This window comes from Cryptomeria japonica, chromosome 1 (assembly GCF_030272615.1).
Source record: "Cryptomeria japonica chromosome 1, Sugi_1.0, whole genome shotgun sequence".
NCBI classification, from domain to species: domain Eukaryota; kingdom Viridiplantae; phylum Streptophyta; class Pinopsida; order Cupressales; family Cupressaceae; genus Cryptomeria; species Cryptomeria japonica.
The window spans coordinates 349,467,635-349,486,734 of NC_081405.1; the positions used below are offsets into that span (position 1 = coordinate 349,467,635).

At 35.2% G+C, this 19,100-nt stretch overlaps 1 pseudogene; it reads left to right on the plus strand.

Moving 5' to 3' along the window:
* Positions 1–2,253: 2,253 nt before the first annotated feature.
* LOC131069092 (DNA-directed RNA polymerase subunit beta-like) overlaps positions 2,254–19,100 on the plus strand; it is a 77,371-nt pseudogene continuing 60,524 nt past the window's right edge.

Genomic DNA, 19,100 nt, shown 5'->3' on the forward strand with positions numbered 1-19,100 from the left:
TCTCTTTGACAACAATGCCAAAGTGAAAGTAAAACATGTAATTCTTCTCTCATTGTAATGTTGATTCTCCCCATGTGGAATACATCCACGCCTTCATCAATCCATATAAGATTCTACAAGTGGTTCAGAGACTGATGCAATCAACATCATGCTTAACTAACTTCATGAAGAGGGACAACCCCCAATTGACTTCTAAGATACTCAAAAGTGGTCTTAGGCAGAGGTTTGGTAAAGATATCTGCAAGTTGCTCCTTGGTAGAAACATGCTCCAAGATAACATCTTTACTTTGAACTTTTTCCCTCAAGAAGTGATATTTCAATTCAATGTGCTTAGTCCTTGCACGCAAAACATGATTTTTTGAAATGTTTATTGCACTTGTATTATCACACAAAATATTTATAGGTTCTGAGATTTCTATCTTCAAACCTTCCAAAATGTGCCTCATCCACATAGCTTGTGTGCAATTCATATAAGCTACTACATACTCAGCTTCAGTAGTAGATTGTGAAGTGCAACTCTTCTTTTTACTACTCCAAGAGACTAGCCTTCCTCCTAAAAAGAATGCTCTATCGGTAGTACTCTTCTGGTCATCAATGTTTCCTGCCCAATCAGGATCTGTGTATGCTTTCAGATCAAAATTTCCACCATATGGATACCATAACCCATAGTCAACAGTACCTTTCAGATATCTAAAAATTCTCCTGGTTGCCATCAGATGTGCCTCCTTTGGATTCTTTCAAAATCTAGAAACAATACCAACTACAAGGGCAATATCCGATCGACTATGAATAACATAGTGTAGTTTGTAAATCATTGACCTATATTCCTTTTGATCTACAGACTTAAATGCATCTTCATTGGACAATTTACAACCTGTAACCATTGGGGTTCCAACTAGTTTACAGTCACTCATACCAAAAGTCTTCAAAACCTCTTTCACATACTTGGATTGAGTAATGAAAATACCATTCTTCATCTGATGTATCTATTATAATTTTCCAAACAAACCTCCAAACATCACCTTTTGATCGAGGACTGAAAAAGCCTCCAAACAAGAATGTTCCAAAAAGATAGGAACAAGAGAAGATTAGAAGAATCATTGGAGCATGAAGAACCTGCAAACACTGTCGAAGAATAAATGCTGATCTAAAGAACCTCCATTGAAATAGAACATGACCAGGTAGAGAATATTGTAATCTGTATGAGTGCCCTCAAATGACACTACTCGAATCAGAAGGCAAACAAAGGCAAACAACTGAACTCGAAGATACAGATGGCGTGAGAAACCAAAGCCTGAAGAGCTGATCAATCGAAATACGAAAGCATTAGAACCAACAAGACAAACCTCCCCATAATGCTAAAGAGGGAGAGGGACAGGTACACTGAAAAGAATGGCCAACAAGAACTACATGACGAAGAACCAAGAACATCAAAGGCGCAGATAAAGTACATAGTGTTGTGGAAGGAACACTCACTTGACACACAAAATGAGGTGAATGTCATGGAAGGAACACTCACTTGATAATGGTGGATGGAAAACAAGGCAAACATCAACCCCCTCATGGCACTTTAAAAGTAGTGCATGTACAACAAGGCACAAGATGTGCAAGATCCCAAGTAAACAATGCATGATGGCACTTTATCTCAGTCTGTTTGCATAAATGAAATGCTACAATGATAATAAGACCGGAAACGGAAAGAAGAACCAAAACTGAGACATCCTACTCAGAGAAGAGATCCTAGGACCTGAAACAACCAAGATATCCACCAGAGTGCTCATAAGCAAAAAACTGAAGAAAAATATTCTTGGAGCAGAATCTGGAAACAAAACCCATATGGCTGGAAATTACACAACACACGCTTTCCAAAAATATAAATTTTTCAAAAAACGGAGTTCGGATTCTCATTTTATGGCTCTTGGAATGCAAAAAAGAGACCCCCCTTTGACTGGAAAAAAATTCCAACACCACGAGGTCTAGATCGGAACCATATTTCCGATGCCTATTTGTTTTCAAAAAAATGACTTTGTTTGCCCAAGTTATGGCAAAAAAACCAACCCCCCCTAAAAGAGGCAAGAGGAAGGTGCAACGGGGGCAGGGTCGAGCGAAGGTGGCCCATGGGTGATGCTGCAGTGGCAGGCAAGTGGCGTTGTGGTGGCCGGTTGATGGACTAAAGACAGCGGCAGTCGAGCGAAGGGTGTTCGATGGGTGGTGGGGTTGTTTCCAGTGGGCACGGGGTTGTTTCCGGCGGGCATGAGCGGTGGGTACCGGAGAGTAGATGTCAGCGGGGGCCGAGGGAAGCATCGGCAGTGTAGGGGGCCGGCAACAGCGGTGGGGGCTAGAGGAAGTGTCAGTGGTGCAGGGGGCCGGCGGGGGCTAGGGAAGTACTGGCGGCAGCAAGCGCAGGGATCAATGGGGGCCGAAAAGGCGGGGCTAGCAGTGTCAGAATGGCCGGTGGTGCCAGACCTGCAGCAGGCCAGGGGGCCCCATGGTACCGTGCGTACCGTGGGGAAACCCCCCAAAAATTTGATTTTTTTTTTTTTGAAAAACACTTTGCCTTTTATGATTTTTTTTTTTTTGAAAAACACTTCGCCTTTTATGATTATTTTTTTTTTTATCAAAAAATCATTCAGCCTGCATGCCGTAAAAAGGCATTTTTTTTTTAATTTTTTTTCTCGAACTACGTGTTAGGGTTGTACGGCCTGGTACTGGAGAAAAAATACTCCCAGATGCTCAGGAGTCAAAACTAGGTAATTTTTTTTATATGACTATAGGGGTTTTTGGGCTTCTGAGCACGATGGTGAGGTTCCTTTAGGCCCAAAGTGCTCAGAAAAAAGGCTTATCCCTAAGTGCATAAAAAAACTTCATGAAACCCCAAACTTGCTTCCAATGCAAAAATTCTCAAAACAAGAACATATAGCTGCAGACTTGAAGCTCTCATACCATGTGAGAGTTGAGAAATACAACACCACAAGAGCCCAAAGATCTATGCAAGTTGAATAACCTGTTACAAGGAGAAGCAAGGAAGAAAATAATAGAAAAACAATACACAAAAAATATGCTCAAAAAGATGAGAGCTCAATATTCAGAAAATGTGTAATGTGATAATCCTTACAATACAATGAAAAGAATAACCTCTAATAGGTCAAGAAACCCTAAAAAGCAAAACCTAGGCTTGCACATAATAATTAATAAAAGAATTAATTATTATGCACCTAAAGTTAGCTTAAGTGTAAAAGAGATAAAGGGAACTTAAATAATTAAAAAAATATTGTTTAATTAATCAAGTAAAGACCTGAATACTCTAACAAAGCCTATCTTTATCAAATGAGTATGAAGTCGTTCATACCATGCTCTAGGTGTCTGCTTTAATCCTTACAAGGCTTTATTCAATTTGCATACCATGTCTTCCTTATCTATCAATGCATAACCATTAGGTTGTTCTATATAAACCTCTTCTTCCAGTATCCCATTCAAGAATGCAGACTTAACATCCATCTGGTATACCTTGAACTTCTTATGAGCTTCAAATGCAAGCAATGTTCTGGCACCTTCCAGTCTTGCTAGTGGTGCAAAAGTTTCTCCATAGTCTTCTCCTTCTTCTTATGCATAACCTTTGCATACTAATCTTGCCTTATTACAAACTACAACACCATCTTCATTTAACTTGTTTCTGAACACACATATTCTACCTATAACATTCTTATTCTCCTTCTAGGTAGTACTCCAACATCCTTATCCCCAATTATCTGTTCAGGACTGTGATTCAGTCTCACATACCTAGGAATAACATGATCATTCTCTTCAGGTTTAGCTTCATCATTGTCATCTTCCTCTAAATTTATTTGTTCCGGTTGAACAAGTTCATTAGAAATTGCTTTACGAGTTTCTGTTTTAAAAGTTTCAGGTTCCAAAAGCAAAATGCAAGGATCTTCATCCTTCTTCTCATAACTGGTTCCTTTTGCAATTTCAGGACATTCATCTACATGAACATCAACACTTTCAAAAAATTTCTATTTCTGGTTGTTGAAGCATTTATAGGTCTTACTCTTGGTAGAATAGCCAAGAAATATGCCTTCATCACTCTTAGCTTCAAATTTTCTTATGTAATCACCTCTTTTAATAAAACATTTGCTACCAAATATTTTAAAATAGCTAACATCAGGTGATCTCCCATACCAGTACTCATATGGGGTCTTGTCCTTACCTCTTTTCACCAGAACTCAGTTCATTGTGTACACAGCTGTATTTACAACTTCTTTCCAAAATGTTTTTGATACACCTCCTTGTATCAACATAGTCCTAGAAGCTTCAACCACTGACCGGTTGTTTCTTTCTGCTATACCATTCTGTTGTGGTGTCCTTGGTGCAAAAAGTTGCCACTTGATACCATTATCATCACAATATTTAGTGAACTCTATAGAAGTGAATTCACCACCTTGATCTATTCTTAGATATTTTATCTTTTTTCCACTCTCTTTCTCAGCTAAGGCTCTAAATGCCTTGAATTCACCAAAAGCTTCATTTTTATCCTTCAAGAATGTGACCCACATCATCCTTGAACAATCATCAGTGAAGATCCTAAAGTATCTATCACCTTGAATTCTTATTGTTCTAATTAGTCCACATAGATCTGTATGAACCAAATCTAATAAGTTCTCTACTGAGAAGGACTTGCTCTTGAAATTTGAAGAAGTCATCTTTCCTAGTTGACATTCTTTACAAACAGCATTAACCGGTTTGTCTAGTTGAGACAGAACTCTTACTATCTTATACTTGCTTACTTTAATAATATTGTCAAAATTAATATGACAAAATCTCTTATGCCAGAGCCAGCTATCATCCACTTTCGCAATCAAACAGTTGCTAATCTTAGGGTTGATATGAAACAGATTACCTTTGGTCTGTTTACCGGTCGCAATCAATTCACCTTTGTTGTCAAATATTTTGCATATACCATTTCTAAATTTCAGTGGGTATCCTCTATCATTAAGTTGTGCCACTAAGTAGATTGTGCTTTAGGCCTTCAACCCAATAGACATCATTAGCACTTCTTTTCCCATTAAGAGAGATAACTCCCCTACCTTTAACCATACAGGGTGAGTCATTGCCAAATCTGACAACACCGCCATCAAATTCCTTTAGGGAAAGAAATTTACTTTGATCACTGGTCATGTGATGTGAACAACCACTATCAATGATCCAATCATTAGAGTTATCCATTCTGGATACTAGTGCCTTCTAATCTGATATTTCTTCCTTAATCGCTACAAACACAATACCCTCACTAGCATCATCATCAAATTCTTCATCAATAACACCACTGTCAATAGCTACAAGACAATCTCTCTTGCCTTTACCCTTGTATTTCTTAAATTTGTCTCTCTTGTATTCATTTTCACCATTAGGGTAATTTGCTGCTATATGACCAATCTTGTTGCATGCAAAACATTTTAAAGGTAGCTTACCTCTATATTTACCAGTGCCTCTAGGCAGTCATTTTGCCAACAATGCTTCAAGTTCTACTAAGTTGTCTTCATCTTCAGCATCTTTGTTGGGTCTAGATTCATAGTTATGGCTGGTATCTCTACTTCTTCTCACATATGGGTTAGAGATAGAATCTCTAAATGCATATTCTAATTTATGTACACTACCATCATAGCCATTTAGTTCAAAAGCAGTAAGTTTGCCAATAATAGAGTCAAGAGTTACCTTTGTCTTATCAATGGATTTCAGCTCCTAAATAGCTGCAACTCGATTAGCATACACCGGTAGCAGGGTTCTTAGTACCTTACTGAAGACTGTGGCATCTTCCACTTTCCCTCCTGCACTCTTTATCTCACCAACTATCTCTTTAATCATTTGACCATACTGCTAGATATTCTCACCTTCAGACATTCTCATGTCGTGAAACTTGCCTCTTAAACTCTCCTCTTTGGTAATCTTAACATGTTCATCACCGCTATAAATCTCTTCCAGTTTCTTCCATACTTCATATACAGTTTCAAGACCATTAATATCTACATATTCAGCATCAGATAGGGAATTGATAATAACTTCTAATGCCTAGTGATTTTCTTGTTGTTCTTTCTTCTGATCATCAATCAAGGGGCCAGTAGGTGTAGTATACTTATATTCTATATGATCCCAATATTGACTACCAAGACTCTTAATGTAAATCTTCATTCTGTCACTTGATATTCTATAGTTATCTTTGTTTAACTTCGGACCTTCTTTCTTCATCATGATCTACAAGATATTTTCCTCAAGTTATTAGGCTTTCAGATTAAGAGGACTTGAGAAACTCTGATACCAATTGATGGTATGATGAAAGAATAAGTATCTGGTAGAATACTGAGAGGGGGGGGGGGTGAATCAGTATACTAAAAAACTGATACAAAGTTCTCAAACTCAACCTCAGTCAAACAAAATAATCATATCTCAATCAAGATCAATATTAAAAAGAGTACATCACAACTACAAAAGCATTCACCACTTGACACAAATGTTTATATGTGGAAAACCCAAATAGGTAAAAACCATGGTGAGATGAGACTCGCAAGGATAGCTATCTGAACTCTTTTGAAGTTCACCCTGTTAGGAGCCAAAGCCTATTAGAGCTTTACAATAAGTCTTGTTAAGAACTAATTCTGGTTAGGAATCACCTAGTTAAGGGATTTTACAAATATGCCTTGTCAGAAGCACAATACCCTTTTAGGAGTAACCTCGCTAGAGGATTTAAGAATCCAAGCTAATGGACCACCTTGTTGGAGGATTTAATGAGTAACCAAGATTGTTAGAGCTTACCTAGTTAAGGGATTTAACTTCTGCTATAATTGTTAGAAAACAACATTTTTGTTGATCTATCTGAATAGCACTACTTTTGCTTGATCAAATCCTTCTATAACCTTCAGTCTGCCTTTACTCAAAGTACAGATTCATTCACCAATTTGGCAACTACACACTCAACAGGTTTTCTACCAACCTTGCCAGCAACCTTAACAAACAACTTCATCGACCTTAAATAGAAATCAATTAGGTCGGTAACACAACAAAAATCTAATTCTCATCATCGAGATTACAAACAAGTCAGTACAATCTTGACCGGTAGAGATCATGACAATCTCTTCACATTCTTCAAGACAATTTCAACCGCTTCATGATCACCACTCTATTGGACTTTGTAACTCATCACGCGTTGTGCATTAGATGCAATCCACTTTTCTCCTTCCCTAGACAAGAACAAACGCGCCAAAACAATTTGAATATCTCCTTAATCAAATGATCACATGTGTCTCCATCATTACCACTTATTAGATAATAAACCATCAAACTTGGTCGGTTAGGGTTTAATAGTTGATAGGGTTTACCAGTTACATTACATAGAAAGGTTTAACCCTTTACACTGGTTCAACTCACAAACTTAACACACAGGTTTACAACATCTTCTACAAATCTCTTCTTACCAGTTACTAGCCAATATCAAAAACAACAATATCAACAATAACATGAATACCATTACCGGTTCAATTGACATCAATGACAACATATCATTTATGCAATCTTGATGCAAAATACCAACAAACTCAAAATGCCAACACAACATTGTGAACCGACTCCTCCTCTATTACTATTTGTTTATCCTTTGCGAAAACCGATCCCATAAAAGTCTCTGCAAACTTTGAAGTAATATTCCTATCGAGGCTTGCATCTATAGCCTATCCATTATTGCCTACATCTGTAGAACCAGTCAGCTTATCAACCATATTTTCCTCTTCTATATGGATATATATTCTCAAACTCCCTTGCCAGACTTCGGCTCTATATATTATGGAAGTGGGTGTATATCTTGCCACTGAATGTAAATCCTTGCATACATACTATATGCATTTACCTCCAAAGCCTCATTCACCTTTAAAAACACTTCCAACTTGTCACAAATCATCTTGAGAGTTTTAGTGTCCCAGTATTCATGAGGAAGGCTATAAAGACGTATCCAAATCAGAACTGACTCAATCTCTTCCTTCTTACGATCAAAATTCAGTTTCCAGTCTTTAATGAAAAACCCCTCCCCCCATAAGAAATGGATCACTATTTATTATCCATTCTTTAACTTTTTCACTAGGGAAAATGACCAGATAGAACCCATTTGTAAGAATTTTCAAAACACAAGCCTCTACCTAGTTTGCATCCACCTAAGACCTTACTTTGGAGAAAGTAGGCTATTCTCCATTCCATTTCATAAAAAGAGCTCTACTCTTTAAAACATGTACTGACACCTTCTGATTATGATTATCAATAAGAATAGAAACCACATTCGCATGTTTCGAGCTTCTACATACCTTTTTCGCTTGTAGTTCTGGGCTTGCTCGCTTTGGCCACCAAAAATTCTTCTCGATCATTTAAAAGCAACATGTGGGTCTATTTGGATGGTAGCATAACCTCATTTATTTCTCTTGTGCTCCCTTCCTTCACAAATGAAATCAATCATGTCCTTCAATGCTTCAGAATATCTATTTTCTTGTCCCTTCCATGCCCTAAATGGAGGTCACCACTCCCTATTATGATAGCCTTCAATCCTCCATCCTCTGTAATTCTAGACCTGCTTCTATCAACCATCCCTTCGAAACCCTAGCTCTGTCATTCAAATAGTTGGTGAATTATTGTTAATTAGATTATTGTAATTAGAATTTTTCTATTTACTGTATATTATGGGAATTTGGGGATTTATTGTATTTTAATTCTCTGTGGTAAGTTACCATTACTAAGTATTTGTGAAATTTGGGGTTTTACTCGGATTTAATCTTTGCATTAAAAAATTTCCCCATGATTTGAAAGATTTATTCTATTGTGTTTCCCCATGTCTATAATTTGTACTCTCTTTTGAGAGAAAGTTACCTACGGTAGTATTTTGAGTTTGGCATTTCGGGCTATGCTGTGAATTCTTCCTTGGGATTATTTTCTATCATTTAGATTGATTGTGTATGTGTTGTTGAGAATGTATGCCCAATTTTATTCAATTGTGATTGTTGATCTTGAGTTTTGGGAGTCGGATTTTAAAACTTAATTTCTTCCATGTCGTAATTTTGTCTCTTTGTGTATGCACTACTATATATTTTATATGCTCCATTTCTTTTTATGCATGCACTATACTATGTGTTGTATATGCTAAACTAGATTCTAGAAGTGCTAAACCTAATTTCATAAGCGCTAATACTTATTCCAAAAGTGATAGACCATGTTTTATAAGCGCTAAAAGTATTTGTGAAAGCATTGATCTGAGATGTGAAAGCACTAAAGTATTAAACAAATGCGTTATTCTGGTGAAATTTGGTATTTTGATTATTTTTTAGAATTTCTGATTTGTTTTTGCCCAATCTGAGTCAGACTAGAGACTTATATGTGGACTTGAGATTATTGAGATATTTTTCAAAATTAGTTTATTGGGATTTTTGATGGATTTTATTGATATTTATGTTGGTCAATTGGTGGATAAGGGATTCCAACTTCAGTTCAAAGATAGAAAATGCAAAATCACTAACAGAATTGGTTTGGAGATTGCAACTGGTACTTAGACTAGAGGTAATATCTTTCACTTGAACACTGGTAATAAGACATGTTTGATTGCTCATATTCATAAGAGTTGGTTATGGCATAAGAGGTTGTGTCATGTTAATTTTTATTGTATTGTTAAGATCAATTCAACAAAGGCAGTTAGACATATACCTAAGATTATAAAGCCTCATAATCCAGTATGCGAGGAATGTCAATTGGGAAAGCAAGTTAGAACTTATTTTAAGAGAATACATGATAAATCTAATGATGTGCTTGATTTGATTCATAATGACTTATGTGGTCCAGCAAGGACCAAAAGCTTTCAAGGTGATAGGTACTTCATGCTAATAATTGATGATTATTCTAGAATGATGTGGGTGACTTTTCTAAAGGAGAAGTCTGAAGCTTTTGAGAAATTCAAGATATTCAAAGCAAAGGTGGAAACTGAAACTGGATTCAAAATCAAATGTCTAAGATCAGATCAAGGCGGTGAGTTCACATCTCATGAATTTAACAGTTTTTGTGAGATAAATGAAATTAGGAGATAATTATCTGCACCCCAAACTCCTCAACAGAATGGAGTAGTGGAAAGGAAGAATACAACCATTTTGGATGCAGCAAGAACCATGATGATGGAAGCCAAATTGCCTCACATCTACTGGAGAGAAGCAGTGAGTACAACAGTCTACACATTCAACATAGTTCATATCAAAGGTGAAACCGGTAAGACTCCTTATGAATTATGGTTTGGACATACACCTACTATTAAATATTTTAGAATTTTTGGAAGTAAATGTTATATCAAAAGGGATGATTCAATTAAGAAGTTTGATCCTAGATATGATGAAGGGATATTTCTTGGATATTCAATTCAGAGCAAAGCATATAGATGTTATAACAAAAGATTGCAGAAAATTGTGGAGAGCGCAAATGTGAAAGTGGATGAGCAATACAGAGATCAATCTATATCATATGACAGAGAACCGATAGTGGAAATGATCATAACTAAACCAACAATGCCTCAACTGGTATAAGACACTGAAACAGTTACATGGATACAATCAGAAAATTCAACTGTGACTGATGATCAGAACAGTGAACCTGAAGTTCAGAAAACACCAAGGTATGTAAGATTAAATCATTCTGAAGATCAAGTCATTGGAGATAGGAACAAGGGAGTTATGACAAGAAGACTGGCAAATGAAGAGGTATGTCTTATTTCTCAAATTGAACTGGCATCTGTTATTGAATCTTTTAAAGATAAACATTTTTTAAAGGCTATGGAAGATTAATTAGATCACATAGAGAAGAATAAGACTTGGACTTTAGTTTCCTGGCCTGAAAATAAGTATGTTATTGGAACTAAATAGGTTTTTAGAAATAAACTAAATAAGGATGGTCAAGTTGTAAGAAACAAGGCTAGACTAGTTTGTAAAGGATATTCTCAAATGGAAGGAATTGATTATGGTGAGACATTTGCACCAGTAGCTAGAATTGAAGCTGTTAGACTATTTCTTACCTATGCAGTATACAAGAACTATAAGGTCTATCAAAAGGATGTTAAATGTGCATTTTTTGAATGGTGAACTTGAGGAAGAAGTATACATTGAGCATCCTGATGGATTTTCACTGACAGATGACAAAGATATGGTTTGCAGGTTAAGGAAAGAATTATATGGATTGAAACAAGCTCCTAGAGCTTGGTATGCAAGGTTGGATAAATATCTTTTGAAGCTTCGTTTTAATAAAGGCAGTGCTGACAATAATTTATATTACAAGATCACTGATGATGATATTCAGATTATTGAAGTATTTATTGATGATATCATTTTTGGAGGTGAAGATAAATTGTGCGTGGAACTCTCTAATAATATGAAGAATGAATTTGAAATGTCTATGATTGGTGAGATGATATTTTTCTTAGGTTTATAGATTACTCAAACTGACAAAGGCATTTTTATCTGTCAAACTAAGTATCTAAGGGAATTGTTGAAGAAGTTTGGTATAGATAATTCCAAACCAGTAAGTACTCCTATGGTGACAAGTGAGAAATTATCTATCAAAGACACATCTGCACCAGTAAAATCAACAAGGTATAAGTCTATGATTGGTGGCTTGTTATATCTAACTCAGACTATACCAAAGATTAGTAATGCAGTAAGTATTGTTTCAAGATATCAAAGTAATCCTAAAGAAAATCATGAATGTGCAGTAAAGAGGATATTCTGGTATTTGCAAGGAACAACAGAATATGGCTTATGGTATTCTAGAGATGATAACTTCACTTTATGTGCATATATAGATTTAGATTGGGCAGGAGATATTGATGACATGAAGAGCACTTCTAGTGGAGCTTTCTTTCTTGGAAAGAAATTGGTTTCATGGATCAGCAAAAAATAGTGATGCATTTATTTATCTACTGTAGAAGCCGAATATGTTGCAGCAACAACTAATTGCACTCAAGTCTTGTGGATGAAGCAAATGTTGAAGGATATCAAGGTAAATTCCAGTGAACCGATAGTTATCTATTGTGATAACTCTATAGCTATTGACATATCTAAGAATCTGATATTTCACTCTAAGACTAAGCACATTTTCAATAAAATATAACATTTTGAAGGAAAAGGTGAAAGAAAAGGAAGTCAAATTGGTTTATGTGAACACTAAAGAGCAGATTGCAGATATATTCACTAAACCGCTGTCTAAGGAATCATTTGAATATTTGAGTGATAGGTTAGGGGTATCTACCCCTTCGACAGAAACGTAACTGATAGAGCAGAGCATCAGTCTAGTATGCATCATCAGCTTTATCCTTTGCTTTGGATTGATGTAGTGGTGCTACTGCTTAGGGGGAGTAGTCAACTTTGAGATTCGCAAGCTTTTGATATCTATGTCATATCTTTGACATTGATGTAAAAGGGGGAGAGTTATATGTGAAAAATAATGTCATAATATGTCATATGGGAGAGAGATTCAGATCAGTTTTAGATTGGACTGCACTCCTCAGGGGAAGTTGCTGGATTTTTCAGTTTTTCATTGTTATATCTTCTATGAGAAATGTTTGGCATTTCTTAGGACTTAGATGTTTTCTTTTTCACATCTAGTGTTGCCATCAATGCCAAAGGGGGAGATTGTTGGCAATATGAAGGAATTGATTATGTGTTGCATTGATGTTTTGTCATTCATGTCAATACTAGCTATTATGATTGGTTACCAACAGACAGATTTTGGTTACCGGTAGAAGAACTAGTGTTATCGGCAGAAGGGACTATCAATTGGATACTATCGACATGTTTGCTTTGATGTTTCTGGAGTATATTTTGGTCAATTGGTATTGAGTTGATGATCATATGCTATCATACACTCTAGTAAGCCTATATCGGTAAGGGTGTAAGGTTTTACTGAAAGAGCTTTTATTGAGAATCTTTGATAGTATGCATAAGTGGTGTTGGTGCGGCTTCTAGATGGAATTCAAGATGCAGAAGGTGATCTTTGATCATGCCTCAACTGATTGGAGACATCGCTTTGGCGTGGTGGACCCAAATTAGGTTAGATACCTATCTAGGTTAGGGACTGGTATCATGTAATGTGTTCTCTACACATTACCAAGACGATTTATGGATTGGTTAATGTTGTTTTGGTCTAAAGTCGACATGGCATATCATTGTAATGTGGATGTATGTAATGATATTATTGTAATATCTTTTAGGTGGCCGACCTAATTGGTTTAGGCCTTAGGGTTTTTATAAATTGATGTAAGATCTCATTGTAGATCATGGTCATGGTCATGGAATAAAAAATCACATGCGAAGGAGATTTGGTCGATCATAGGTGATCGAATTGGGTTTATGTAAGAGGTCAAAGGCCTCTGGTATTGAGCTTAACCGAGACTGTAATCAGGCATGGTAGATGTTATCACTAGCAGATCATTCTTCTGGATTGTTGTCCAATTATATTGAGGTGGCTATAACTTCTCTATAGTCAGTGAGACTTCTTTGTAATGAGCAATACACTCTAGGCAGTGTGCCTTCCTGCATGTGCAGGCCCCTTATTGTATCATATACTTTCTGTAGAAGTATTATCTGAATGTGGGTAGGCTTCCCATCGTGGTTTTTTGCTTTACTGGGTTTTCCACGTACAAATCATGGTGTTATGTGGTGTGGTTGCATTGTGTTAATTCACTGTTTCATTCTTAAGTTTTATTGCTTACCGGTATCTGTTTCTGCAATTCTGGTATTCAATGTTTATGTGCTCCGATTAAAGGTTATAAAGTGGTTTGATTAATATAATCTATTGACAACTGATTCAGCCCCTCCCCCCTCCCCTCTTAGCTGTCCATCGGTTATTCTAACAATTTCTTGATATTGCATAAGTCGTACTCAGATGGAATTGTGAATATGAATCAAATTTAATTTAATGGTACATGTTGTGTTATGGGAACATTCTATTATGCATATCATGGCATCTATGTGATATATTGGTGATTATTGATTAGTGTTTTATCCCTAGATCATAGGAACATACTAGGGGAAGTGGCTTACATTGAGTGTCGAGGTCATTACCAATAGGTTCCTTGAAAAGGATGCTTGGAGGACTACCAGGAGACCTCTTGGAATTTATTTATAAATAAGTGATAACCTTAATTAATTTAGTAGGGTTTGGGTATTTTTCAAACTAATAAGATAATGATATGTTTTGGTGGCCCACTCATAGCCTAGAGTGCTAGTACATGCTTGAGATGAGATTGGGAAGGCCTTGATGGCATGACTACACTCCTTTGTCTTCACGAGAGGCTGAGTTGGTTCCACATGAGTGTTACCTACCAAGAGGTTCCACGTAAGGATGCTTGGAGGCCTAGACTACCAAGAGGCTCTTAGCAAGGATGCTTGGAGACCTTGATAGCATGTGGTGACATTTTTCCCTACCCATGTGTCCTCAGTCTTAGCCTTGTTTCTTGGAAGTCTCTTGCATTATTATTTGTCTTATTTGATCCTATATTTTTGTGTTGACTGATATTTATTATGTTTCTTGGTTGTTTCCTTTGGGAATTAGGTGTTAGTCTAAGCTTAGAGTGTGTGGGGTCTTATATCATTCTCGGGGCACAAGGGTGGTTCCTTTTGGTTCCACATGGTCGGGTGGTTGATGCCTTTTCTTCCATTGGGATATTATATTTGTGTTGGATGTTTGTGAGCGTGTTGGATATTCCTATTTCCAACTATGGAGCATTTGTACTTCATGATTACTTATTTGTAGTAGATGATGTATATCTGTAATAAGAATACCTATACGTGGTGTAAAATGTAATGTAAGGATGATTTATGTATCGTTGATAGGGAGACATTGATGTACATTGTATATGGATATTGATTATTCTTCGATGTTGTATATTATCTTATTTGTAATTTAGTAATGATGTTATGATACCCTAGGGAAATTGGAAAATGAAAGATTGGGAGAATGTAATGAAGTTAAGAATGTTATCTGTTCATATGGTTATTTTCGTTTATGTACATTATTTGATGTGTACAATCTATGTATGTAATTATGAAATTAGTATAGTGTAATGTGTTAGTTTCTCTAGGGTTTTGCGGTGAGCATTACATGGTCCCTAATAAAAAATTAGTGGTTTTCATCCTTCTTGTGGTGGAAACCCTAATTTTCACCACATTACAATAATCACTAGGAATGATTCCTTTTAAATTTCTTTCACATAATTCTCCACTATCTCAAAGAAGAATTTTATAATTGACAAATATTAACTATACCTATTTTCTTTAATTTGGTAAGTTACTCAAAGTAGCTATCCACAAAATTGTCACCATGACGTGTAGTGAGTTCCACTTGGAAAATAAACCATGTAACAACTTATCCCTTATTTTGCAAGAAAAATTAGTAGGTTGATCAAATAATTTCCTACATAACCCCATGAGATGAAATAATACATACAACCTTACATAATAATCATAATGCAAAGATTAAAGACATACCACATGGTTACAAAAGATATACCTTGAAAAGACTTAACCTCCAAAAGTATCCACACTCAAAATATTATTCTAAAATGAAAACATTACAATATACTTATGGAGTCCATGAATACCGTTTAAAACATAAAAATATTTTAATGCATCCTCTATGCATCCAAGTATTAAATACACACTCTATGCCATGCTTCACATACACACTAAAAAGAGACCTTGATATAATGACAACCAAGAAAAAAATATGTAGTACCCCTACTCTTTTGAACTTATTAGACTCATATTTATTATTGTTTACTTTCAGTGGATACATTACCATGATGTGTTATTCAGACTTATATGACATCATTTCATGCTTTATCTGGACATGAGATGCATAATTTATTTGGAGTATTTCAGTACTTGTGATTTATGGTATTTTATGGATTATTGTTATATACTGACACTTTACTTTATCTATGCAATGTGTAATTATATGTTGCGTGTCTGCGAGTGTATTGGATGCAAGGGGAGAATTTTCCTTCACTCACTCTGGTGAGACAGGGAATGTCGTGATTCTCCTTCATCAGTGTGCATGTCGTGTTTTCTATATTATATATATGCATGTGTGGTTCGGTGATGCAGGATATTGCAGGTACAAGTACCGGGTAGGTATGGAGTATCATCTCCACCTGGCTTCACAGGTCTGAGTGTGCCTTATATTTTCCAATGGAAGTGGAGGAGGTAGTAGTTGACCCTATTTTACTCAGTTACACTCGTGTGAGTGTCGTCAGTTGGTCATCCTATCAGTTTGTTCGGTCTTCATATTTTGTCGTTTGACCTTTTTATGAGTATTTGCTTGGGGTTTGTTCAGTTTGTGTGTTTTAGTAGATTTAATTAATTAATTAAATGTATGGAGTTATCTCATAGTTGGTAATTTTGAATTATATATTTTATGCATTGAGATTATAAATTTAGTTAATTAAAAGAAGTTATTAAATTAAGTTGCAAGTTGCATGATATTAGAAATGTATTTTATTTAAATTTTAGTGAAAAATAAATTAGATTAATTTCATTTATTGTTTCCTAGAATTTTAAATAAACAAAAGAATAAAAGACTAAATAAATAAATGAATAAAAGAATTAATTAGAATTAAAGTATTGCTTTAATTTCTTTATTAAAAAAATTAATTAATTTGCATGAGAAAAGAAAAGAAAAGAAAAATGATTTTTAATTATTGCATGTTAACTTATCCTTGGTTAGAAAACTAGAAAAGAAAATAAAATTGCTTTTATTACTAAATTTAGGTTTTTGGAGAAAAAGATATTCAACCTAGAATTTTAGTTTAAAAGGGGAATAGGTCTTTATTTTAGGGAGAGACAAGAAACAGGTCAGGAATTTAGGTGAAGAAATTTATTTGGAAAATTGTTGAAAGGATTAGGGCTCTTCTACAGATTTCTTCCAGGAAAGTTATACCAGGTTGGGTGGCTTCTTTTGATTGTTGTTTTAAGTCATATCCTGTCTAACTAATTTTGTTCTTAGCTAAAGTCCATACCTGAAGTTAATTTCTAGTTTAATGGAAAGAAGTTATTTATGGGTGTTTGTGGATTAAATTTTGGGAAAATTGGAAAAATTATTATGGCAAATTTTGCCAAGGATTTTTGTTGTGCATGGAAATTGCAAGATTTGGGAGGAATGGGGTTTACCAAAGAAATCATTCCCTCTTGTTTGATTTTGTTTCGATATTTTGCTATGGTTGTTCTGTCAATATTTGTACATCTTTGTGTAATTATTTAGTTACTATGGTAATGAATTTAATTTTAATTAAATTTATTAGGTTATTAAAAGTTATGGAGAAATTGTTTTATTTTAGTATTTTGGAGAAAATCTGTATTAATTAGATTCCCTGGAAATAAATTTTATTGGAAATAAAATTTAATGTTTTTTTTTAGGTTATTGGAATTTTAAAAAAATAATAATTAAAAAAAAAATTAAATAAAATAAATAAATAAATAATATTATATATATATAGTAAGTATTGTGATTTTTATTATGCTATTTTGGAAATAAAAAGTTATTGTAAAATTAAATCTTCATTTTATTATATATTTTTAATGTGATATAATTATATAATATTATATTTGTAGAATATATATATTTATGTAATTATATTATATTATTATATATAATTTGGAATTTAGAATTTAATTTAGATTATTGATATAATCTAATCGGGTTTATTTGTAAATTAATCATGAACATATAATTAGGGGGTTGATTTTTATGTGATTTGATTTAACCTTATTGGACAAATGACAAAATTGATTTATTTGTATTAATATAGTTGCAAATTCTTATTATCTGTAAATTCCTTATTTGCAAGTTATTTATGCTTTTGGCTATTGTAAGAAAAGATTGCCTGTATTAGGGTCTTGTGTAAATGGTGTTTGCAGTCAAGCTTAATTCCATTGCAATTCTAGTTGAGTTGTCATTATGTCCTATGTTATTATATCTCCTTGGTCAGGTGTTGTTGTATAACCTTATTGATGTGAGCCATTATGTGTTTTGTCCAAATGGTCAATCTTGGGTTAGTGATTATGTATCCTTCACCTGTGGTTTGTCAGGATTAGTTATGGCTGTTTGTTTCACCATAGAGTTCTCAAAGAGAGACCTTTCTTGTTAGTGTCCTATGAGAGAGAGTGGCTTTCGAGCGGGGGTCGTGCCCGAAGTGGATGATAAGATAACCCATCGAAAGTCAGTTAAAAAGTGATAACCTAATAATATATTGGGGGGGAGTGAAATAAATATTAATTAAGATAATGTACCTCGTGCATAGGTGTAGTGCATGTACTAGGCTCATAATGTTACGAGAAGGCCTGGAATGGCAAACTTACCACCTTGTCTTCACGAAAGGATTGGTAGGGTCCGCATGAGACTTAGTTGGAGTTGGAAGCCACAAGAGGTTACCAGGACAGAGATCCGGGACCTAGGAGGCCTACCATGGTAACCATCAAGCTATGCGATGACACTCTCTCCTTAGAGTCACTAGTTTTTGTGAGTTGAGTCACATGGATATTTACGGAGTCATGTAGTTCTTTCATACTTGTCTTATTTTGCTTGCTTGAGGGTTTTCTACTATCTCCTAGCACGGTGGGGTGGTTCCATTTTGGGATCACATGGTCGAGTGGTAGTGCCACTTCCCATCGGATGTTCTGGATTGTATCTTCAGGCGAGGAAAGGCTTTGCTGGTGTTTCTTGGTTCGTGGTTCATGTACCAGCTCATGTTCATGATCATTGTTTAGTTGAGACCTTGTGGTCATTGTATCAACTTTTATGTAGCCTTGATATTGTAACTTTGTATCTGTGGCATTTTTGGAAACCATGTAATTATGGATATTGTAATAGTATGTCAGTGAAATGTATATTAATTCAGTTGCTTTGATCTTATGTTTAAATGTTTTATGGAAATTGGATACATTGGAATACTTTAATTTCTTCAATATGGAATTTAGATGTATGTGTAGTTTTGAACTTAAGCATTTACTTTATCTAATTAAATGGACAATTGGATTAACCGTGGTGTT